The 25311-nt window shown below is 42.3% G+C and overlaps 1 long non-coding RNA gene across 3 annotated transcripts in view; it reads left to right on the top strand.

Annotated features, from left to right (window-relative positions):
• The window catches only part of LOC140710805 (uncharacterized), a 91011-nt gene that overhangs the window by 29470 nt on the left and 36230 nt on the right, over positions 1–25311 (top strand). For 2 of the 3 annotated variants that reach the window (XR_012091871.1, XR_012091873.1), the window contains exons 2-6: positions 6221–6271; positions 6639–6860; positions 12623–12753; positions 13732–13799; positions 13888–14171. This is a non-coding gene — a long non-coding RNA (uncharacterized lncRNA). Of the gene's footprint in view, positions 1–6220; positions 6272–6638; positions 6861–12622; positions 12754–13731; positions 13846–13887; positions 14172–25311 lie in introns of those variants that run through there. The other variant, XR_012091872.1, reaches the window with a different exon arrangement.

Raw genomic sequence — 25311 nt, 5'->3', positions numbered from 1 at the left:
ATGACTTTGCAGGGACCCCAACCCTAATGATGTTGCCGACACCATAATCATTGCTGTTGCTCTTGGAGCTTCCAAGTTTATTTGCTAGATTTTCATGTACTTATTTCTGTGTCAAATTGTCTCCTGGCTTCCTGTTTCCTCTGCTAGACCATCAATGTTGTCTATAGCTGAATTTCTGGTTTCATCTTTTAGTGAGAAGACCATTGTTAAAGCAATGACCCATGCTGTATGATTTCCAAGTCTAGAGGCCTCTCCCAAACTCACTTTTCTTGAGGTCTCTCTCATGCAATGATCAATCATCACTGTCCCATTTGTTCTTCTTGATAAATTATCACTCTTTGGCTGGGCATGGTGGCTCCTTCCCGTAACCTCAGTGTTTTGGGAGGCCAAGGTGGGAGGATTGCTTGAGGTCAGGAGTTTGAGACTAGCCTGGACAACATATTAAGACCCCATCTCTACCAAAAAAATTCCCACCCTTTGACATTCAGTCCAAGGGATGCTTTCTCTGTACTTATCTTCCAACAACCACATCTCTGTCCTTGAATGAATTTAGACCTTCTGTGTTTATCTAACAGCATGGTGTGGAGAGGCTAAACATCTTATCTAAATGCTGCAGACAATAAAAAGTCTAGAAATGAATTCAATACTGCAGTCGGCATGATCAGTGTGGTTGTCGCAGAGCTCACTATTGGATGTGCCTGTATCTGGTTCCAGACTACAGGATCTGCACGAATAAAAATTATGTTTGGGATGATTTGGATTTCTTCCATCAGTTCTAGCTGAAACTGGCATAAAATATCAACCTAACAAATTCACACAATAAGGATGCACGTGATGAGAAGGTACTAGGCATGGACCGATGGGACTCTGGCTCTTAATGTTAACTCTGCCTACACGTTAGCTCCTCTGATGCTCTTTAGATAGAAACCAGGTGTCCCAAGCAAGTCTGACAGTGTCTGCAGGTGGCAACAAAGAGAGAGGGAACATTTTTTTTTTCTTTTGAGGCAGAGTCTCGTTCTTTCACCCCAGCTGGAGTGCAGTGGACCCATCTTGGCTCACTGCAACCTCTGCCTCTTGGGATCAAATGATCCTCCAGCCTCAGCCTCCCGAGTAGCTTGGACTGCAGTCACATGCCACCGTGCTTGGCTAATTTTTGTAGCTTTTCTAGAAATGGGGTTTTGCCATGTTGCCCAGGCTGTTCTCAAACTCCTGAACTCAAGCAATCCTCCTGCTTCAGTCTCCCAAAGTGCTGGGATTACAGGTGTGAGCCACCATGCCCAGGTAGGAGAGGAAACATTTGCTAATAGCACCTGATACGGTTCAGCTGTATCCCCAGCCAAATCTCATCTTGAATTGTAATTATCTCCATGTGTTGTGAGAGGGACCTGGTGGGAGACGATTGAATCGTGGGGCGGGTTTTTCCCCTGCTGTTCTCTTTATAGTGAACAAGTCTCACGAGATTGGATGGTTTTATAAAAAAGCAGTTGCCCTGCCCATGCCCTCTGGCCTGCCACCAAGTAAGATATGTCTTGCTTCCCCTTCACCTTCTGCCATGATTGTGAGGCCTCGCCAGCCATGTAGAGCTGTGAGTCCATTAAATCTCTTTCCTTTTTAAATTACCCAGTCTCGGGTATGTATTTTTTAGCAGCATGAGAACAGACTAATACAGCACCCCAGAAAATCTAACCTTATGTGTCTTTAGACAAAGTGGTGTTGTATGCCTATGCTCAACCCACACGTGGCACAAGAAATGGAACCACTCGTGGTTAGCTTTGATAGACCAGCATTTGATCAAAAGCCTCTCTTGGAATATATGACCTCAGAGAAGTAGAATGTTACCTCTGCAAATAAACTTGGACCCTGCCAGCAACAATTATGTAGAGACAGGATGTAGGTTGGTATCAGGGGCTCAGTAAGAGTTTGCCAAATGTATGTAGTATCGTATCCTCAAAATTATACTCACGTACAATTATTTTGCTGAGGAGCTAAAGGGATCAGAACACCCAAGCTTTTTCTAGGACACATACACTTTACTGGGAAGAATCAACAGAACTTTTTATTCTCCTTCTCTCTTTAGAAATTCTTTGACCTATTTCCATTTTCTTTCTTGCGTAACCTGTTAAAATTAGCCAGAACTTCTATCAGGATGCTTGCCTTGGGTAATTTCGAAATACTGTGCATCCAACATCATGAAAATTCCAGTTCGTATTAGCTTGAATAAGTGTAGTTCACACAGAGAGGGAACATTAGTGCTGGAATTCCTTCGCGTCCGATTTCCACAGTTCTTGGAACTTTAAATCCATTTGGTTCCAATGATAGGTGCTATCTTTTGTCAGAACCGAAGTGTAGGCAGCTAGCCCAGCTCTGAGGTCAGGCTTTGGTGCAAAGACAATGGGAGATGAAGATTCAAATTTCCTTTGTGTGAAGCATGAACTTTTAAACAATGTCCTATGACTTTCTGTAGTGATTTATATTTGGTCACATTTTGCATAGGCAAGAATAATCCTATACTTCATACCAATATTATCTTTGGATAAGAATGGGGGCAGAGTTCATCTTTTCAAGGTTTGAAAGAAAATAATTTTCTACTTCTAAGTGAAAATTCCTGCTGAGGTATAGGAATAGCCTTATCACACATAATAATACAAAAACAGTACTTCACATGATCAGAACCCCCCCAAGTCATTCCATCTCTCAATGCTTGAGATTAAATTATGCAATTATTTGGATATTTTGTGCTTAAAAATTGAAGGAAAAATCGGACTCTATTGTCAGTAAATCTTGTTGGTCTACAATGTTAATTGATATATATTGAAATCTCAATTTTATGTTATATATGTGGTCATATGTGGTATATGTTAGAGACCACAAAAATACAACCCGAATGTTTAAAAAAAGTAAGCTGCAATATGTTAATTCTTGGAGGCTGTGGGTTATGTTTTATAGCTCTCCCAAATTAATCAGGGTCCACATGGACTAAATACTTGTGGGTTAATTGATTTCCTTATATCCTTATTATTGTTTTTACAGATATATTTTCTGCTTTCATGTGATTTCTTTGTATCTCCAGATAAAATTAAGCACAAGATAAATCCTAGATGTAATGACTAGGAGTTCAATGGAGTATAATAATTAATACCTGTGTCCTTATACCTTATAGAGTGTCCTATTTCATTTTTTTGAGACAGGATCTCACTCTGTCACACAGGCTGAAGTGCAGTGGTGCAATCGCAGCTCACTGCAACCTCTGCCTTCTGGGCGCGAGTTATCCTCCAGTCTCAGGCTCCCGAGTAGCTGAGAATACAGCCACGCACTATTGCGCCCAGCTAATTTTTGTATTTTTAGTAGAAATGGGATTTCACTACATTGCCCACACTGGTGTTGAACTCCTGGGTTCAATTGATCCGCCCACCTTGGCCTCTCAAAGCGCTGGGATTATAGGTGTGAGTCACCGCACCCAGCCGTGTCTTATTTTAAATATCCATTATCTTTAAACTTAGTTCTCTTTTCATCTCAGGTGAGAATATTATATGACATTTATCCTCATTAGTTCTTAAGTTTGAATTCCCTTTTATCAACTTTGAATCAATTTAAATACATACAAGTCTATACTACCTAGTTTAGTGAGTTGAACATTGACAGCCTCTTTTCTTGACTGTACATCCTGATTATTGGAGGAGGAGAGCTATAATATCATATATAAATCTATATCTCAGGCTCTGCGATTTCCCCTCTCTTATTTGCAGTAGAAATAAGTATAGGAAAATCAGAGATCGTGACATACTGACATTTCTGTTGGCTTCACTGTGGGTGAGCATTGATTTTTAAATTACACATGCATCATTTTCAATAATTAATATTGCTGGGAATGTGCTGGAATAAGCGGCTTGACTTTCCCATCATCCACCCAGGCTGATGAGAAACATGTGCATCTGGAGGGTACATGTGGCGTGACCAAGGCTCAGAACTGCCACAGGGATGGTGATGATTGGTTGGTTGTCATCTTTTGTTTTGTGCTCTTCCCCTGAGGAAAACACAGGGCAATTGAGGCTCTCCACTTCTAAGTACTCATTTAATGATACTTCTCTTTGAATTACTCTTCTAAAATGTTGGGTTTATGGAGCCAAGGCAACAATATTTTAGGATCCTTCTCTCTCTGGAAAAAAAATTAATTTTTGATCTGAAATGAAAGCACTGAGTATTTAAAGTCAAGAGGAAAGAAAATGTGGAGTGACTCATGTCCCTTGGGCGTTGGTAACAGTCCACCCTTGGTTTCTTTCCTAGCAATATGGTGGCCATATTTTCCCAACCCACCTCAACCCACACACCAAGGGCCTGGGAGGGTATGGGAGAAAGACAGACGTTAAAGCCAGGAAAACTCACATTGGAGGTCTTATCCTGGAACTCATCTTTTATTTCTATGCCATCTGCTTTCCAGTTGCCCTTTAAACTTGTGTCTCCTCGTCTATAGAGTAAGATTTGTTATATGTGCTTGCTACTTTCTGTTGTATGTCTGATGTGACTTAGGATTCAATACATGCATGTCTTCATCCATTCCTTTCTTTTCCTATTCCATCTTTCTCTTCTTTGAGCAATTTCCATCTTTCCTTTTTTTCTTTTTTTCCTCCAAGTGGGTAAAATGAGAGGTTTCTTTTTTTTTTTTCGTTTTGAGACAGGGTCTTGCTCTGTTACCCAGGCTGAAGTGCAGTGGTGTAATCACAGCTCACTGCAGCCTGGACCTCCTAGGCTCAAGTGATCCTCCTACCTCAGCCTCCCAAGGAGCTGGGACTGTAGGCATGCACCACCATGCCCAGCTAATTATTTTTATTTTTTATTTTTTTAGAGATGAGAACTCACTGTATTGCCCAGCCTGGGCTTGAGCTCCTGGACTCAAGCTCCTACTCGTAAGCAATCCTCCCACCTTGGCATCCCAAAGTGCTGGGACTACAGGTGTGAGCCACCATGCGCTGCCTGAGAGAATATTTTAAATAGGAGTTGATCTAAAACGTTCTGCTCATGTGCCCTCAAATTAGCAACTCCTTCTTGGCAGGAATGAGTTTGGGAGAAGCCTTTTGGGTTCCTCACCGTCACCATATAGACCCCTGCCCTTGGGCTAGGAGACATTTATATGAACTGATTTTTTATAAACCTGGGTAGGTTGCATATTATATTTGAGGATAGAGCCATGCTCATAACTGGACTCAGAGAGTTTAGCAATAAGCAAATGTGCTTCTATAGAGTGAAAATCTCAACTCAGGCAGGAAATGTTCTCCACATCATAGTCATGAAGAGCAATAAGAAATTGGCCCTCCATCTGCTGTACAGGTAGGGGGAGCATTGTTAAAAGTTACCAGCTATGCTTATCACATAGTCCTCACCTAACAGAAACAGAGAGATTTGCTCGTGAAATACAGTTTTCCCGTGGTATCCATGGGGGATTGATTCAGCCACCTCCTAGAGATACTAAAATCCATGGATGCTCAAGTTCCTGATATGCAATTGTATAATATTTGCATATAACCTATGCAACACTCTTGTATACTTTAAATCATTTCTAGATTACGTATAATACTGAATGCACTGTCAATGCTATGCAAATAGTGGCTATACTGTATTATTTATGGAATGATCACAGGAAAAAGAAAGTCTGTACTTGTTTAGTACAGATGAATTTTTTTTTTTAGTATTTCCAATTCATGAGTGTTTGAATCCACAGAATGGAGGGCTGATTGTGTAATTAATTCTTGCTATTCTCTTTTTTTTAATTTTCAATTTTATGTGGGAGGATTGCTTGAGCCAGGAGTTCAGGACCTACCTGAACAACATGGTGAAACTCCATGTCTAAAAAAAAAATAAAAAATAAAAATTCCGGCAGAGTGGTACACGCCTTTGGTCCCAGCTACTTGGGAGGCTGAGGTGGGAGGATTGCTTGAGCCCAGGAGGTTGAGGCTGCGGTGAGCCATGATTGCACCACTGCACTCCAGCCTGGGCGGCAGAGAGAGACCGTGTCTTAAAAACAATTATATATAGTCTGATAATAACTACAAAATCCCTCTGTTAGGTCCATAAGCTTTTTTTCTACATTATTCAGAGAGAATTATTTTGTTAGTTGCCTTCTATTAATTTCTTAAAGGGTACACACGCACACAAAAGATTGAAGAAGTCTAATGCTAGATCCATTATTTTAAGTGATTTATTCTATTCCTTTTTTTCTTTCCAGACCATCACAGTATTTTCCTTCTGAAACCATCACTAGTGAATTCAGTCACAGGTATGATGCCATCGAAAACAACGCATTCAATTCATGCAAAATAAATTGGGAAAGCCAGGTGGTGAAGTGTTTGTTGTTCCTGCCAGCTTATTTTTTCCACTGTTTCCAGAAGGAAAATGAAAGGCTGGGTGAGGTGTTGCCCAAGGCACATCCCGTCTCCTGGCTTCATTCTGTTCATTACCACCCACCTGGTCCCCCTTAGCCAGCCCACAATCTCCCGGCCACACAAGCTTCATCCAAACCACACTCTGTCAGCTGTTGCCCTCGTCATAGCCGTGCTGCTGTTCCTGCTTCCCCAGCACCTCCTAGCCAGTGCCCACTTGTCATTGCCACTCTTTCCCTCTGGTGTTCCCGGTCTCCTACACAGCCTCAGATGCCCTTTGCCATGGAGGAGGAAGGATGGCTCGCCCAAGTGTACGAGACGTGAAGCAGCTTCACCGCCGTTTCCTCGCCATTTCTGGGCTCCTTTTCTCTCTTATGTTTGCCCACTACTCACGGTCCTTCCCCATCAAGAACCAACTTCCAACCACATGCCGGTTGCAACATTTCTGGTGATGAAGTATCACCGAAGTGGGCCTGATTGAGGAAGGTGAGGAATTGGCACATGGAATAAGAATTTCAAGTGTTCATAACAAGAAGGGGAGGGTTTTTTTTTTTGTTTTCTTTTTTTGCAAGGAATTAATAATGAAATGGTGAGGTGCCTCTAACTACACACTTTGGCCTCACCCTGCATTAACTCCTGAACTCCCAGCTATGTGTTTGCCTTCTCCTTGTACTAGAGCCTATGAATACTTCATAAGGAAGAAAAAATAAGAGCATCCTTAGCCATGCTGAGAAACAGCAATGTTCCAAGCTTTCCTAAATAGGCACATAGATACGAGATATCTATATCTATCTCTATGTCTATCTAGCTATATATCTACCTATCTGTATCTATCAATTTATCAACTATCACTTTATTAGATCACCTATTTACCCATCTATCTTCTATGTATCTCATCTATCTATCCATCTATCATATCTATGTATCTATCCATCTGTATCTATGTAGCTCATCTATCTCTTCATATATCTATGTATGTATCCATATACTCTATCTTTCTATCATCTATCCATCATCTATCTGTCTATCTATCTGTCCATCTATCTGTCATCTATCGATTTGTCCTTCCATCTGTCCATCCATTCATCTATCTGTCATCTATCCCTATCATCTATCCATCTATGATCTATCTAATCATCTATTAACTATCTCATCTATCTATCTAATCGTCTATAATTTATTGACTCACCTATCATCCTTCTCACCTATCTATCTATAATCCATATGTGATTCCTAGGAAGTTTAAAAGGGACAATTTGGAAATTTGCAGTGTTCTCTCCACTAACCAGAGAAGTCAGAATGGGATGAAACCTTCCTTTGTGGCAGCTAATGAGCTGCCGAACTTCTTGGAAGAAAAATGCAGGTGGTAAAATTTATTGTGCTTCGGGCATAGTACATAAGCTATCACTCAAGAAAGAAAGACATTTCTCTGGACCACACAGCCTCATGTCAAATGCAATTCTACTTTCCAATCATCAGCATTTGTAATAAGCATCTGGTGAACTGAACTCCACCTCAGAGCCTGCTTTGAAGAGAACTCAACCACTCCCAAGTCCAATCTGCCTCTCCCACAGTCTGTCTCACACACTGCTTTCTCTTCTGCTACCCCATAACTGGAGTCTCTTTGTCTCCCTACATTCTGATTTGCCATATGAGAACTGCTGCATCTGGGTTACGAATTCCCCGATTCCTTCTGCTGTCCCCAACTTAGAGCAAGCCATTTCCCCCAGTCATCTCTTATGACACCTTGTTCATAACCAGCTCTGAATTCCAAAGTCATGTATTCAGTTGTAACTCATGCATGTCTTCTCTCTTTGCTCCCAGATATTCTTTCTCTTCTTTTCTAAATTTCTGTTTTAAAATCCAGTTTAAACCCCTTTAGAGTTTTCCTCTTTAAAGCATCCCAGAGTAAGCTAGTATCTGTACCAGATCAACTCTGAAGCCATATAATGAACTATAGAAAATGAATCAATGCTTACATTTTTCTTATTTTTCTTAAAACGTGTATTTTATTATTAGTTTATATTGTTATCGTTATTATTTTTGAGACAGGGTCTCACTCTGTCACCCAGGCTGAGTGCAGTGGTACGACCACAGCTCACTGCAGCCTCAAACTCTCAGACTCAAGTGATCTTCCCACTTCAGCCTCCCAAATAGCTAGGACCACAGGCATGCACCACCATGCCCAGCTATTTATTTAAATTTTTTGGCAGAGGCAAGGTCTCTCTATGTAGCCAAGCCTGGTCTCGAACTCCTAGGCTCAAGCAATCCTCCCACCTCAGCCTCCTGAAGTGCTGGAATTACAGGTGCAAGCCACTGCGTCCAGCTTATGTTTCTTTATTAAATACAATAGAAATATAGAAAAATACAATGTGGGCTAGGATTAGTGAATTATTAGAAGGCAGACACAACGAAAGAAATAGAACTTGACCAGCTGTTGTGAAGGCCCTTCATGAATCCATCCCAGTAGATTTCAGAACCTAAGCAGGAAGCTGGGAGTATTATGGTAAATGGCAAACCCGACTACAAATGCATGTGGATGTTTCCTGGTGAAGTACATCAGATATTTTGGTAGGTTTTTCTAAAGGCCATGCCCTCCATTCTCTCTAAAGGTGATTTGAAGCTGACAGCTCTCTTGATATACAACAACCCTTTCTAAAGTTTTACACGAGCAAAAACATTTTACATGGTTTTCACTTTTTCTAGCCGTTATTTTCTTGACTTGAAGGTGTCTAAGTAGATGAGAAACTTCAAATATCTCATATTTCAACATGTTTATCCTAAAAAATTAATCAAAGTCTTATTAATAAAATGCATTGTTTTAGAGAAATATTCAACTCACACTGTCATACTGAGCATTGAACTGGAATAAACAGAATGGAAATAGAAGGACAATTTTCTGGGTACTCTGTGATTTGGGCAGAATTTCTTCAACAGAATTAGACCTCACAAGATGCATACATATAACAGAATAAAAGGTTGCAAGAATGCTATAGCTATTTACCTTTGTTAAAAATAGTTCGTACTATTTAATTAACTTATTTATCTATTTAATTTTCTTTTTAAGTGACAGGGTCTTGCTCTGTCATCCAGGCTGGAGTGCAGTGGCACAACCATAGCTCACTGTAGCCTTGAATTCCTGGGCTCAAGCAATCCTCCTGCCTCAGCCCTCTGAGTAGCTGGGGCTACAAGTGTGATCTAGTTTGGATGTGTGTTCCTGCCCACATCTCATGCTGTACTGTAATTCCCATTGTTGGAGGTGGAGCCTGATGGGAGGTGATTGGATCACAGGGGTGGTTTCTCATGAATGGGTTAGCACCATTCCCTTGGTGCTGTTTGTGTTATAGTGAGTGAGTTCTCACGAGATCTGGTTGTTTGAAAGTGTGTAGCATCTCCTGCCCCGATCTTGCTCCTGCTCCTATCATTTGAGACGCCTGCTTCCCCTTTCCTTCCACCATGATTGTAAGTTTCCTGAGGCCTCCCCAGAAACAGAAACCACTGTGCTGACTATACAGCCTGCAGAACCATAAACCAATTAAACCTCTTTTCTTATAAATTATCCAGTCTCAGGTATGTCTTTATAGCAATGTGAGAATGGGCCAATACAAAACATGTGCCACCATGCCTGGCTATTTCTAAAAAAAAATTTTGTAGAGTTTACGTCTTGCCATGCTACCCAGGCTGGCCTTGAAATTCTGGCTTCACATGGTCCTCCTGCCTTGGCCTCCCAAAGTGCTAGGATTACAGGTGTGAATCACTATGCCCAGCGTTTGTTCTATTTTAAATGCAATATTTGCCATATACAAAATATGAAGTTTGTCAGGCATAATAATAAAATGAACTGCAAAATACCTATTGTTCAACATGAGAATTACATTATTAACAATATCTTGTATTTATCTGTTTTTTCTCTGTTTCATCCCTTATTCTGTTTCTACCTGGCATTCACCACTATCCTGAATCTAGATTTTATCATTTCCTTGTTTTAAAAATTGTGTTACTATATATTCTAATAAGTCTAAATTGTAAGTGTGTCTGTATTCGTGTAGATACATATATTTGATTTTAAATTAGACATACATCTACGCTCTTAATAGGTAATACAGAATTTGCTTGATTTGACACTTTAAAAAATGGTATCATAGAACTACTATTCCGCCCAGCAATCCCAGTAAATTTTCCCAAAGGGAAAGAAATCATCATATCAAAAAGACACTGGGCACTCACATGTTTACTACAGCATATTCACAGTAGCAAAGATATAGAATCAACTTTAGTGTGCGTCAGTGCATGAATGGATAAAGAAAATGTGATTATATATACATATATATATATATATACACACACACATACACACACATACACACACAATGGAATACTACTCAGTAAAAAAAAAAAAAAGAAGAAAATAATTTCTTTTACAGCAACACAGATGGAACTAGAGGCCATCCGTGTATCTTGGGTGAAACAACACAGAAACAGAAAGCCAAATACTGCATGTTTTCACTTATAAGTGGGAGCCAAATAATGCATGCCTATGGATAGAATGTGGAATAATAGTCATTGGAGACTTGGAAGGGTGGGAGGAGGATGAGGGATGAGAACTCGCTTAATGGGTACAATGTAAGTTATTTGGGTTATGGTTATACTAAAAGCCAATACTTTGTCACTATGCAATATGTCCATGTAACAAAATTGTACTTGTACTCCTTAAATTTATACAAAAAACCATGCTGGACTTAATACCTAGGTGATGGGTTGATAGGTGCAGCAAATCACTATGGCACCCATTTACCTATGTAACAAACCTGCACATCCCTGCGCATATACCCCAGAACTGAAAATCAAATAAAATAATAAATTATACAAAAAATCAAAACAGAAAACAACAAAATAGTATCATACTTCATAATAGTTTTGTGGACTTCCTTTTTCACTCAATTTTCTTTTGCTAACGTTTATTCATATCGTTTCATGTGTCTGTATTTCATTCTTTTTCTTTTTCTTTTTTTTTTTTTTGGCTACAAAATGCCCCACTGAGTGAGTGGGCCACATTGTATTTGTACATTTTCCTGTCGATGGGTATTTGGATCCCTTCCAGAGTTGAGTGTTTACCAACAGAGATACCATACAGTATGTGTGTTTGGAGGCATGACTGCAAGTGTTTACCTACAATATCCAGTGAGGAGAGGAAGTGCTGAAGCATAGGCACGTGAATGTAGCTGACAGATGATGCAAAAATAGTTTTTGGCCGGGGGCAGTGGTACACCTGTAATCCCAGCACTTTGAGAGGCAGAGGCAGGCAGATCACTTGAAGTCAGGAGTTGGAGATCAGCCTAGCCAACATGGTCAAACCCTGTCTCCACTAAAAATACAAAAATTAGCTGGGCGTGGTGGCACATGCCTGTAGTCCCAGCTATTTGGGAGGCTGAGGCAGGAGAATCGCTTGAACCCGGGAGGCAGAAGTTGCAGTGAGCTGAGATTGTGCCACTGCACTCCAGCCTGGGGGACAAAGTGAGACTCTGTCTCAAAGAAAAAAAAAAAAAATCCAAAGAGGTGGTATTAATTTGCACAACCGGTATCATTATCTAAGCCTTGTCTGTTGATCTAGATTCTCTTCAATGCTTGACATTTTCAGAATGTTGAAACTTTCACTAAGTAAATGGATAAGATATTTATCCCATTGTGGTTTTGTCTTTCCCTGAATTAACAAAATCAAGCATCATTTCCAGTGTTTTGAGGTCTCTTGCGTGAAATGCCTCCTCTTTTGACTTTCTGAGCTTTCTAAGGAGTTGTATCTTTTTTATGTATCTGAAGCTTTGTATATGTCCAGAATATAAATCGTTCAATTTCTTTTCCAAAGACTTTGTGCAGTTTTTCTCCTATATTGACATTTCCTTTTCATTTTATGTATGGAGTTTTTTGAAAAACGAAAGTTCTTAAGTTGTTAGCATGGCATTTCCTTCAATGGTTAATATTTTTGTGTCTTTAAAAAAGAATCCCTTTGGACTCCAAGATGAGAGAGATATTTTTCCTATATTTCCTTCTAGAGGTTTAACTTTAATCCATCTGGAAATATGTGTATGTGTAGTGGAGGGAGGGTTCATATGGCTTTCATTTTTTCCATATGGAAAAGCAATTGTCCCAGCTCTATTTATTGAATAGTTCCTCATTTGCTCACTGATCTGTAATGTCACCTCCTTCCTGTATTATATTATAGCACATGCTGACCCTAATGCTTCCAACAGGGAGTCCCTGGGCTCCTTTGCTTGGAGTCTGTATCTGACCCGGGAAGCCCGATAGTTGGACATGTGTCAGTCAAGCCAGAGTGCTGAGAATCTAGGAAGTCCCACAGAGAACCGCCCTCAGCTAAGGACTGGTGAGTGTTGAAGGGCAAGTACTCAGTCACCCATCCCACAGCTGGAAAGAGTATTTTACTCTCTTTCCAAAGCTCCCAGCACTCTGCATCCTGATCTCTTATGAGGTGTCTTAGTGCATTTCAGGCTGCTATCACAGAATACCATAGACTGGGTGGCTTGTAAATAACAGACATTTATTCTCTCAGGGTCGTGGAGGCTAGAAGTCTGAGATTAAGATGCAGGCAGAGCCGCTTCCTCCTGAGGCATCTCTGCTTGGCTTGTAGGTTGTAAACACTGTCTTCTCCCTGTGTCCTAACGTGGTTGTCCCTCTGTGTGTGTGCAGGGGAGGACTCTGAAATGGTTTCCTCTTCTTATAAAGATTAAGACCCCTCTCTTATGATTTTACCTAAACCCAATCACCCTCCTAAAGCCTCCATCTTCACACAATCTCACATGGGGGTTTCGGGCTTAAACCCATGAATTTGGGGCAAAAGGGCACACAGTTCAGTTCATAGTAATTATTTCAACCAAAGTAGGTGATTGGCTTCTGGTGGGAAAGAGGGATTGAAATTGGAGAGAATATTATATTAGAGAAAGAGAGATGAGAGCTTCATGTAAAATTTTTGAGGAACAGGGGAGCCTGCGAGTAGATGATCTGGAGAGTCAAGATGGTGCAGTATTCTATGATCTTTGTGTTGACAGTGCAGGACAGTCGCTAGGTGGTTTGAAATACTCAAGAGGAAGTTTGAAATGGGAGCTTACTTCAGCCAGGGTCTTCACCCTGGTTATCCATGGTGGTCACCTGCTTGGTAAACATCCCGTTCAAGGACTTTCTCCACTCTCTAGCTCATTATTCCACTTTCTGTTGGTGCTCCCTGGCTTGCCATCCAGATAAACTCCTTAATACAATCTTTGTATCAGAATTCAGTAGGTTAGGTGTATTAAATGCATTTTAGACTTACAATTTTGTTTTTTTTCTTTTTCTTTTACTGAGACAGAGTCTCACTCAGTTGTGCAAGCTGGAGGACAGTGGTACAATCATAGCTTACTGCAGCCTCAATCTCCGGTACTGAAGCGATCCTTCTGCCTCAGCCTCCCAAGTTGGACTACAGGTATGCACTGCCATGCCCAGTTCATTTTTTTTTCTTTTGTAGAGACAGAGTCTCTGTATGTTGCACAGGCTGGTCTCAAACTTCTCCCATCTCTGCCTTCCGAAGTTCTGGGATTTCAGGAGTGAGCCACTGTATCCAGCCTAGACTTACACTATTTTCAACTTTCAACGGGTTTATTGGGGTGTAGCCCTATTGTTAAAGTTGAGGAGCATCTGTACTTTGAACAGCTCTGGAAACGAGATACACATTAAATGACTGAGAAACTAAAACCCTGTTTTAGATAACGTGTTTCTGTTACTGTAGAATGAGTCACCTCATATAGCAAGACCAAGCCATGAATGCACTTGAGTTACATTTTTTAGTACTTTCATGAACTCCTACAAATCTCCAGTGTTCTTAGATCTCAATTCCAGGAAGAGCCGGCTTGTAGACTCACATCTGAGAGGCAGGCTATGGCGAACTCAGACCTGGAGAAGATGGAAGGAGTCCAGGGAGAAATGGAAAATGATGAAAGCTTTGGCAAAAGTGAGGTAAATTGTCCAAAGAATGTTTAAAGAAAAAAAAATGAACATCAACAACTTTAGAAGGAAATGGAACTGATTAAGAGTCATCTTTACTCCACTTCTGCACCATGGAGTGGAGTCCCACATAACTTGCATATAATTGAACATTAAAAAAACTCTGCAGCTCAATCAGCTTCTCTTGGCAGTGAGCCCACAGAAAACTCAGAAGAATCTTTTCAGAACTATTTATGAGCTGTGCTACAGTTGATGAAGGTCTGGTTGAGGGTGGTGACAGAGAAGAGGAACGGTAATGGCCATAGGCTTAAAGAACAGCATATCCATCCATTAGGGCTGTCGTAACAAAGTCCCACAGACCTGGTGGCTCAAACAACAGACATTGATTCTCCCACAGTCCTTCACCAAGGTCAAGGTGTGGGCAGGGGTGGTTCTTCCTGAGGCCTCTCTCCTGGGCTTGTAGATGCCGTCTTCTCCTTGTGTCCTCACAGGGTTGTCTCTCTGTGTATGTCTGTGTCCTCATCTTCTCTTCTTATGAGGAGTCTTAGTCCATTTCAGGCTGCTATAAGAGACTACTATAGACTGGGTGGCTTACAAACAACAGACATTGATTTGCCCACAATCCTTGTAACTGAATGTCCAAGATCAAAGTGTGGGCAGGGCTGGTTCCTCCTGATGCCTCTCCCCTTGGCTTGGAGAAGCCACCTTCTCCCTGCATCCTCACAGGGTTGTCCCTCTCTGTGTGTTTGTGTCCTCATCTCCTCTTCTTATGATGTGTCTTAGTCCATTTCAGGCTGCTATCACAGACTACCATAGACTGAGAGGCTTAAGAAACAGACATTTACTCTCCCACAGCCCAGGAAGCTACACATCTGAGATCAAGGCGTGGGCAGGGCTGGTTCTTCCTGTGGCCTCTCTCATTGGCTTGTACATGTCACCTTCTCTCCCTGTCTTCACATGTTTGTCCCTCTGTGTGTGTGCAGAGGGAAACTCTGAAATCTATTCCTCTTCTTATAAATTCGCCAGGCGTATCAGATTAAGACCCCCTCCCCTATGATTTTACCTAAACCCAATCATCTCCCTGAAGGCTCTGTCTTCACATAATCTCACATGAGGATTTATGGCTTAAACCCATGAATTTGGAACAAAAGGGCATAATTCAGTTCATAACAATTATTCAACCAAAGTAGTTGATTGGCTTCTGGTGGGAAAGAGGGAGTAAAACGGAGAGATTATTATATTAGAGAAAGAGGTATGAGAGCGTCACGTAAAATTTTTGAGAAATAAGAGAGCCTGGGAGTGGATGATTTGGAGAGTCGAGATGATGCAATATCACAGGTTCTTCGTATTGAGCGTGCAGGACAGTTGCTAGGTGGTTTGAAAACTCAAGGGGAAGTTTGAAATTGGAGCTTACTGTGGAATTCACAAAGATTGTAGTCAAAAACATGGGAGACATTAATGGTACAACAGCATTTTTCCCAGGCTGTTCTACAAGGGACTGGTTCTTCAAGATATTAAAAGGGGCTCTGGAAAAAAAGGAAGGCAGGGAGCAAGGAAGGAAGGAAATAAGGAAGGAAGGAGGAAGAAAAGGGAGGGAGGTGAAGGAGAAAGGCAGAAAGGGAGAAAGAAAAAGAGAAAACACAAAGGAAGAAAGAGAAAGAAAGGAAGGAAAGAAGAAAAAGGAATAAAGACAGGGAGAGGAAGAAGAAGAAGAAGAAGGAGGAGGAGGAGGAGGAGGAGAAGGAGGAGGAGAAGGAGAAGGAGGAAGAAGAGGAGGAGGGTGAGGGTGAGCAGGAGGAGGAAGGGAAGGAAGGAAAGAAGGAAGGGAGAAAGAGAGATGGGGAAAGGAATAAAAAGGGAAAAAGGAAGAAGAAAGAAAGAAAAAGAAAGAAGAAAGGAAGGAAAGAAGGGAGGGAAAAAGAGAGGGAGAAAGAGATGGGGAAAGGAAGAAAGAAAGATAGAAAAAAGGAAGGGGAAAGAAAGAAAAAAGAAAGAAAAGGAAAGAAAGAAAGGAGGGAGGGAGGAAGGCAGGCAGGAAGGAAACAAAGAAGGCACAAAGGAAGGGAAAGAGGGAAAAAGAGAGGCAGAAAGAGAGGAGGGGGAAAGGAAGAAAGAGAGAAAAAAGAAAGAGGAAAGAAAAAAGAAAGAGAAAGAAACAAAAGAAAAAGAGAGAGAAAAAGAAAGAAAAGAAAAGAAAGAAAGAAAAAAGAAAAGAAAGAAAGAGAAAGAAGGAAGGAAATAAAGGAGAAAGAAAGAAAAAGATGTTTTGTAATAAAATAAGGTCAGGAAACGCATGGTAGCTCCTACATCAACTTAAACACATTAGTAAGCTTTGTGATTATACGTGGGGGAATGAGAATTGCAGATGCTGTTTCTCTCTTCTTCACTGCCTCCTCTTTTTTTTGCAGGTGAGGAGCAGCTGCCAGCTCTGAGGGCAGATGGGGGCAGGAGGGGCAGGGAAGGGGATCGAAGGCCGGCAGGCAGGATGGGAATGAGGAAAACCAGGGAGATGCCACGCTTGTGGGGCAGAGCCCAGATCAGCTGGGAACTCCCCGTGGCTTTCTCCCTGATCACAGCGTTGTTGCCAGACCTTTGAAGTCCGGTCCTGGAAGTGACTCAGGGACTCCCTCCTGGGATGGCTCCCTTTTACTCACCTGGGCTGCAGCGCGAGAGGCTGACTGGGTTCACCCATCTGCCCTGGACACCCTAGGAAACTCTTAGAGTCCACCATTCTGGTTCCTGACCCTGTGTTCACTCACGCCCGTCTCTTGGCATCTACCAGGAAGCTTGGGCAAACCCTGCTCTCTGATGTCTGAGCCCAGATCTCACCCTGGAACCCTGATCTACCAAAGCTCCCCCATTCTATATGCCCAGGAAATCCAGGGATACTGCAGTGGGAATAGAAGATGCTCAAAATACGCCACAGTGCAGAGTTCCACTTGCCGCTTGTCACTTTGCAAATCCCTGTGTGAACCCAACAGGATGGCTGATATTAGACCCCAAGGCTGAAGCTGTGTTTACCTGGATCTACTGAAAGCACATTTGCTATCAGGATGTGTTCTCATTTCCTAGAGCAGGCAACAAATAACCACAGGCTGGGTGGGTTAACACAACAGGAATGTACTCTCCCAGTCCTTGGAGGCCAGGAGTCTCAAATCAGGGTGTGGGTAAAGCCATGCTCTCTCCCGAGGCTCTAGGGGAGGATCCCTCCTGCCTCTCCCAGCTCCTGGGGCTCCAGGCATCCCTGGGCTTGTGGCCACATCACTGCAGTCTCTGCCTCCGTCTCCACGTGGCCTTCTCCTCTGTATCTGTGTCTCCTCTTCTGTCTCTTGGAAGGACACCTGTCATTGAATTTAGGGCCATCCTCATCTAGGATGATCTCATCTCAAGATACTTCTCCTAATTATATCTGCGAAGACAGTATTTCTAAATACAAGGTCCCATTTACAGGTTTGGAGGCATAGGACATGAACATGTTTGGGGTCACCATTCAATCCATTACAGTTGTATCCAGTTCCCTCTGGAGGCTCTAGATGACGGTCCTTCCTCCCTCTCCCAGCTCCTGGGGGCTTCAGGCATCCCTGGGCTTGTGGTCACATCACTCCAGTCTCTGCCTCCATCTCCTCTTCTGTCTCTCAAAGGGACACAGGTCATTGGGTTTAGGGCTCACCCTCCTCTAGGATGATCTCATTTTGAGATCCTCAACTTATTACAAAGACCCTATTTCCAAATAAGATCCCATTCACAGGCTCTGGGCATTAGGATGTGGACAGATCTTTCCAGGGGCCACTATACAGTTGTACCCAGTTCCCTCTGAAAGCTCTAGCGGAGGCTCCTTCCTGCCTCTCCCACCTCCAGGGGCTCCAGGCGTCCCTGGGCTTGTGGCCACATCGCTCTAGTCTCTTTCTCAGTCTCCATGCGGCCTTCTCCTCTGACTGTCTCCGTGTCTCTTCTCGTTATATGGACACTGGTAGATTTGGGGTCCATCCAGATAATCCACTATGATTTCATCCCAAGATCTTTGGCTTAATCACATCTGCAGATACCTTTTTGCCAAATAAGGTGACATTCTGAGGTTCTAGGGATTTGACCTAGACATTTCTCTTCCACTATTCTATGGTATGGAAAAGTGGAAAAAAGCAAATACTAAAACCTGTCAATAAGGACCTGTTTCCTCTCTGTGTAGAGCCTCTTCTGAAACTCCTGGTACGTTCTTGCATGTAAAATGCCTAGACCACAATGAGGACTGGTGTAAATGGTAGATATCATCTCTATAGCAACACATAAATTAACATTCAGAAATGTAACTTTGCAGAGAGAAGAACCTTTCTCTGAGTTCCTACACTCAGTTCTATATAAGATTCATTAATTTATGTTTTTTCTTTCTTTTTGAAACAGGATTTATTTAGCTCTGCCACCCAGGCTAGAGTACACTGGCATGATCAGAGCTCATTGCAGCCTCAAATTCCTGGGCTCAAGTGATCCTCCCACCTCAGCGTCCCAAGTAGCTGGGATTACAGGTGTTCTCTGCCATGCCTAGCTACTTTTTACATTTTTACTAGTGACGAGGTCCATTATATAATCCCAGCACTTCAGGAAATTGAGGCAGGAGGATCACTTCAGCTCAGGAATTCAAGACCAGCGTGGACAATGCGGTGAGACCTCCTCTCTACTAAAAATAATTTTAAAAAATTAGGCAGGCATAGTAGTGCATGTCCACAGTCCCAGCTACTCCAGAGGCTGAAGCAGGAGGATCAGTTGAGCCCAGGAGTTTCAGGCTGTAGTGAGCTTTGATCACGCCACTGCACTCCAGCCTGGTGACAGCAAACTCTGTCTCTAAAACAAAAAATAAAATAATGTAATTCAATGAAATAAATTTTAAAAACATGTGGACTTAGAGTCTATTTGTAATCCCCACCATTGGAGAATCATTTAGTACAGCAAAGCAGAAAGACCAGGAATGGGGACTTTCCCACATTTCTACAGGACACTCTGAGGCAGGGGGCTGTGCTTCCTTGAATGCCGTATCTGTGGATAAAATCAGCACATCATCATTAGTACAGGACTGGTCTTTTTCTTTTCTTTATTTTTTATTTTTTTATTTTTTTGAGACCGAGTCTTGCTCTGTCACCCAGGCTGGAATGCAGTGGCATGATCTCGGCTCACTATACCCTCTGCTGCCTGGGTTCAAGCAATTCTCCTGCCTCAGCCTCCTGAGTAGCTGGGATTACAGGCGCCCGCCACTGCGCTTGGCTAATTTTTGTATTTTTAGTAGACACGGGGTTTCACCATGTTGGCCAGGCTGGTCTCGAACTCCTGACCTCAGGTGATCCGCCTGCCTCAGTCTTCTAAATTACTGGGATTACAGGCATGAGCCACCGCTCCCAGCCAGTACCTGACTATTATTTGGAAAAATGTATGGTAAAAGCTGGTTTTGGCAGAGAAACCTGCATAAGAATCCCCCTGGAAGCTTGGAGGGATATTACCGGGATCATTGCTTAAGCCATGGGAAACTGGTTAAAAAAATTTGGGAATGGTTTGCATAATGTAAAACAGGAAAGATGCACTCAGAGGAGAAGTTAAAACAGCCGCCGTAGGTCAGCCTCTGTTGCAATTGGGGAAGACGGAGAACTTGGTTGTCAAAGTGTACGTTGAATTGAGTTTCGGAAGAACAGGTCACTGAAATTTATCAGCAAACTTGATTTAATGGAGATTTTCTTGTGCATTCGGGAGATTTTTTTCTGGTATCCCACGCTGTTAAAATTAATGTTTGAGGGCCCAGAATGAGCACAAGTGTTTTTGTAGGCAGAACCTTTGTGGCTCCATGCTGAAGACATTCAGGGTGTTTACGTTATTATGTGGGCAATTAATGATGGAAACAGATTTTCTACTCCTGTTTTCTTTTACTGATTCATTTGCAAAAGACATGTAATGTAGGCAGAATTCTCCAAAGGCATTTGATCACAGAAGTGACGGCTAAAAGAAGCCAACGATTCTGAAATGTCCTAATGGGATATTTGGCCGTTTAGGTGACTTCACTACCTTCTTGTGACAGAATCTTTGGACAGAGAACATCACTGTCACTTCATATTCCATGAGTACATCGTCATCTCCACATTATGCTAAGCCACTCGTTAGTCACAAAAGCAAGAATACACTTCTGAAATATTTTAATTTCATGTAGCTCTAGTAAATTTTCTTTCTTTCTTTCTTTCTTTCTTTCTTTCTTTTTCTTTCTTTCTTTCTTTCTTTCTTTCTTTCTTTCTTTCTTTCTTTCTTTCTTTCTTTCTTTCTTTCTTTCTTTCTTTCTTTCTTTCCTTCTTTCTTTCTTTTTTTTTTTTTTTTTTTGAGACAGGGTCTCGCTCTGCCACCCAGGCTAAAATGCAGTGGTGCGATCTCAGCTCACTGCAGCCTCTGCCTCCCAGGTTCAAGCGATTCTCGTGCCTCATCCTTCTCAGCTAGAATTATAGGCGCCCACCACCACACCTGGCTAATTTTTGTGTTTTTGGCAGAGGTAGCATTTCCTCATGTTGCCCAGGCTGGCCTCGACCTCCTGAGCTCAAGTGATTCGCCCACCTCGGCCTCCGAAAGTTCTGAGATTACAGGTGTGAGCCACCTTGCCTGGCCCTGAATTTTATTTCTACCATGCTACTCCAGAAATGTAGACAAGGATGTAAAATCATGAATAGAATATAACCTAGCAATGCCCTTGTAAAGTGATTATATTTATATTACACATAACATCCTACTAAACAATTGTATTATATTGCAAGATGTAAAAGGGAAAAAAATAAGCCAATGTTACTCAAATATGTTTAAAGCCACACAGAAAAGCAAACCTGCATTATTTCTTCTCTGGAAGCTCAAATGCCTGTTTCTGCCAAAAGTGTAATTTGAACAGGAAAAAAAAAAAAAAAAAAAAAGTTGGCCTGGTGCGGTGGCTCACACCTGTAATCCCAGCACTTTGGGAGGCTGAGGCAGGCAGATCCCAAGGTCAGGAAATCGAGACCATCCTAGCTAATACGGTGAAACCCATCTCTACTAAAAATCCAAAAGAAAATTAGCCGGGCATGGTAGCGGGCACCTGTAGTCCCAGCTACTCGGGAGGCTGAAGCAGGAGAATGGCGTGAACCTGGGAGCTGAGGTTGCAGTGAGCCAAGATCACGCCACTGCACTCCAGCCTGGGTGACAGAGTGATATTCTGTCTCAAAAATATTAAAAAAAAAAAAAAAAGTTGAGTGTGTTTCAGACATCTGTTGTTGGACTTTGGCAATGGATGAGTGGAAAAAACACCACACAAGGTCAAGAACTTTTTAGGATCCTTGGTGAGAAAGTGATTCTGAATTTGTTTGCTATGGACATTCAAAGACCCATTGACACACAAGCAAATGAGGTCGTGTTTGGAAGACACACGTTTGCATTGACATGAAGATAGCAGAACAGTACAAGAGCAGAATGCGATGACATTTAACAAAGTTAGTTTTTTTTTTTTTTTTTTTTTTTTTTTTTAATAAATTCTAGAAAGTGACACTCTAAGTCAGCATGTTTCTTCAACTGGGTGATCAAGTTCAGAGCCCAAGAATTTGCCCAACTTCCTTAGATGTCCTCCTCTCTAAACGATGGTAAGGGTGACGTTATGAGATTCCTGAAAGGAAAGCCAGATTGCTTATCAAAGACGGGTGCCCACTGAGCCTTTCCAAGTGCTTTACTCTGAAATGGTCCAAGATGTGTTTCTGAGAAGGCTATTTTTATTGCCTTTGGTGACACATTATGTGATGCAGATGTCGTTTTCATCAATCCATCTAGAAAGTCTATGCATAGGGTTATGTCTCACTTTCCCCATTGGTGACCTGGAGGAAGCATTGCATTTTTACATACAATGATACACCTATGCTTGCCAACTTCCATTTGTCATCTTTGAAGATGCCTGCCAGGACTTCTCCTTGGCTTTTCAAAACTCCCAAAGGGGAAGCAGGACACGCTTCCTGGTGGTTTCACTTGCGTTGAATCTAGTCTCAAGTCTCTGGCATCTTCTGCACCCCAAGACTGTCTGGACCTGTGTCCTGGAGTTGCTGTAGGGGCTGGTGCCATCATCATAGCGAACTACAATGAGGGGAACTCCACTGGACCCAGAAAGGGTCCCCGAAGTGCATCCTTATGGCTGAGCACCTCCAGGGTTTGTAGAAGGAATGAGGAGAAGCAAACTGTGGAGCAAGACCCTGACATGAAGACACAGCTCAAATTTAGCCTCTGATATGGTTTGGCTGTGTCTTTACCAAAATCTCATCTTGAATTGTAGCTCCCACAATTCCCATGTGTTGTGGGAGGGACTCAGTGGGAGGTAATTGAGTCATGGGGGCGGGTCTTTCCTGTGCTAGTCTCATGGTAGTGAATGAGTCTCAGAGGATCTGGTGGTTTTATAAAGGGGAGTTTCCCTAGACAAGTTCTCTTGTCTGCCACCATGTGAGCCCTGGCTTTCATCTTCTGCCGTGATCGCAAGGCCTCCCCAGCCACATGAAACTGTGGTTCCACTAAACTTCTTTCTTTTGTTAATTGCCCAGTCTCAGGTATGTCTTTATCAGCAGTGTGAAAATGGACTAATACAACCTCTCTGATTTACCAGTGAACACTAGATGGGACCAGGATTCATGTCAGAGAATGTCCTGTGTATTTGAATCGATGTGGATCCTCTCGCTCTTCTGACCCAGCTTGGTGTTTTAAATTTCTACCCTTAAAATCCTTTTCTTCCCACAAATATTTGCTGTTGCAAAGTTCAGTTTACTAGTGTATAGAGAATAAAACACATGGTGATGATAGCCTAAGCTGTACCGTGCAACAGCAATGGAGACGGCTGTCCTCCCTCCCAACAGCTTAATGCAAAGAAACTTCTGCTGTTGTAGAACTCTCTCTCTCTCTTTATTTTTTGCCTGATCCTTTGAAGTCAAGAGTTTTATTATCACTATTATGATTCCTCCTCCAGTCATCTGCAATCATAGCTTCAAGAACAAAATTCTTAGCCAACCTCAGAGTCCCTTCATTTGCATATTGCCCATGGTGGCAACAGGGGATTTTTAGTGGTTAGGGTACATATCTGTCTCAAATCCTAGATTCATGATCACAGCACCCCACAGGATGACCCACAGGTTTTTTGTTTGTTTGTTTGTTTGTTTGTTTTGAAACAGGATCTTGCTCTGTTGACCAGGCTGGAGTGCAGTGGCACGTTCACAGCTCACTGCAGCCTCGACCTCCCAGGCTCGAGTGATCCTCCCACCTCAGCCCTCCAAGTAGCTGGGACTACAGGTATCTGGCACCATGTTGAGCTAATTTTTGTATTTTTATTAGAGACTGCCTTTTGCCATGTTGCCCAGACTGGTCTCAAACTCCTGGGCTCAAGTGATCCACCAGCCTCAGCCTCCCAAAGTGCTGGGATTCTAGGCATGAGACACCATGCCCCGCCAGACCCACAGGTTTGATTTAGCTTTTCAAGAGCAGTTTAAGAAGAAGCAAGACTCTTTCATTTTGATGTTTTACCATTTCTAGCATCAAGAAGGCTGTGTTCCTTGCCGAAGTGGCATGTCAGCTCTCCATGGGACAAATGGCATCTGGTGAGATGACAGGCAGCTGAGGTTATTGGTGTTATTTGCAAGGGATGGGTGCTGATGATTGCCATTACACCGGGTTTCCCTGATGCTCAGATAACTCTACAGGAGACATGGGGTGAGGGCCATGAGTAGGGATGTGGGGAAACCCCATGGCTGGGATGCCAAGAGTCCCACCTGGGCTTACGTCCACTTCAGAATGCACCATCTCATGGAAAGTAAGACATCCTCCACCTACACAGCATTTTTACTACCACACGCCGAGTTTCCCTTATCTGAGATGCCTGGGACCAGAAGCAGGGACAGATTTCAGATTTGTTCAGATTCTGGAATATTTGAATATGCATGAAATGTCTTTGGGATAAGACACAAGTATAAGCATAAAATTAATGTATACTTTATATACACTTTATACACATAGTTTATTGTATAGCCTTTCATATACAATACTGTTATTTTTATTATTATCACCATTATACTTTTAGAGTCAGGGTCTTGCTCTGTCACTGGAGCTGCAGTGCAGTGGTACAGTCACAGCTCACTCCAGCCTCAATCTCCTGGGCTCAAGTGATCCTCACAACTCAGCCTCCCCAGTAGCTGGGACTACAGGCATGTGTCACCATGCCTGGCTATTTTTTTTTCTAGAAATGGGCTCTTGTTATGTTGCCCAGGCACTTCAAATGTTAAAGATTTTGGAACATTTTGGATTTTGGATTTTCACATGAGGAATGTCCACCTTGTACTGAGAAAGCCTTCATTTATTGGTAGGAGGGAGGAATCCAGGGAAATCTAAGGAAAGTATTCATGTCAGAGGTGTTTGAACCAGGGCGACTCCATCTTGAATAGGGGCCGGGTAAAATGAGGCCGAGACCTACTGGGCTGCGTTCCCGGGAGGTGAGACATTCGAAGTCACAGGATGGGATAGGAGGTCGGCACAAGATACAGGTCTTGCTGATAAAACAGCATGTGGTAAAGGAGCCAGCCAAAAGTCACCAAATCCAAGATGGCAACAAAAACAACCTCTGGTCATTCTCACTGCTCATTATACTCTAATTATAATGCATTAGCATACTAAGAGACACTTCCACCAGCACCACGACAATTTACAGATGCTATGGCAACATCTGGAAATTACCCTATATGCTCTAAAAGGGAGAGAAACCCTCAGTTCCGGGAACTGCCCACCCCTTTCCCAGAAAAATAATGAATATTCCACCCCTTGTTTAGCATATAATCAAGAAATAACTATAAGTATCCTTTGTCCAGCAGCCCAAGCTGCTGCTGTGCCTATGGAATAGCTATTCTTTACTTCTTTTCTTTCTTTCTTTCTTTCTTTCTTTCTTTCTTTC

The sequence above is a fragment of the Chlorocebus sabaeus genome, chromosome X (genome assembly GCF_047675955.1).
Source record: "Chlorocebus sabaeus isolate Y175 chromosome X, mChlSab1.0.hap1, whole genome shotgun sequence".
Taxonomy (NCBI): domain Eukaryota; kingdom Metazoa; phylum Chordata; class Mammalia; order Primates; family Cercopithecidae; genus Chlorocebus; species Chlorocebus sabaeus.
This window is presented reverse-complemented; position numbering and strand designations above follow the sequence as displayed.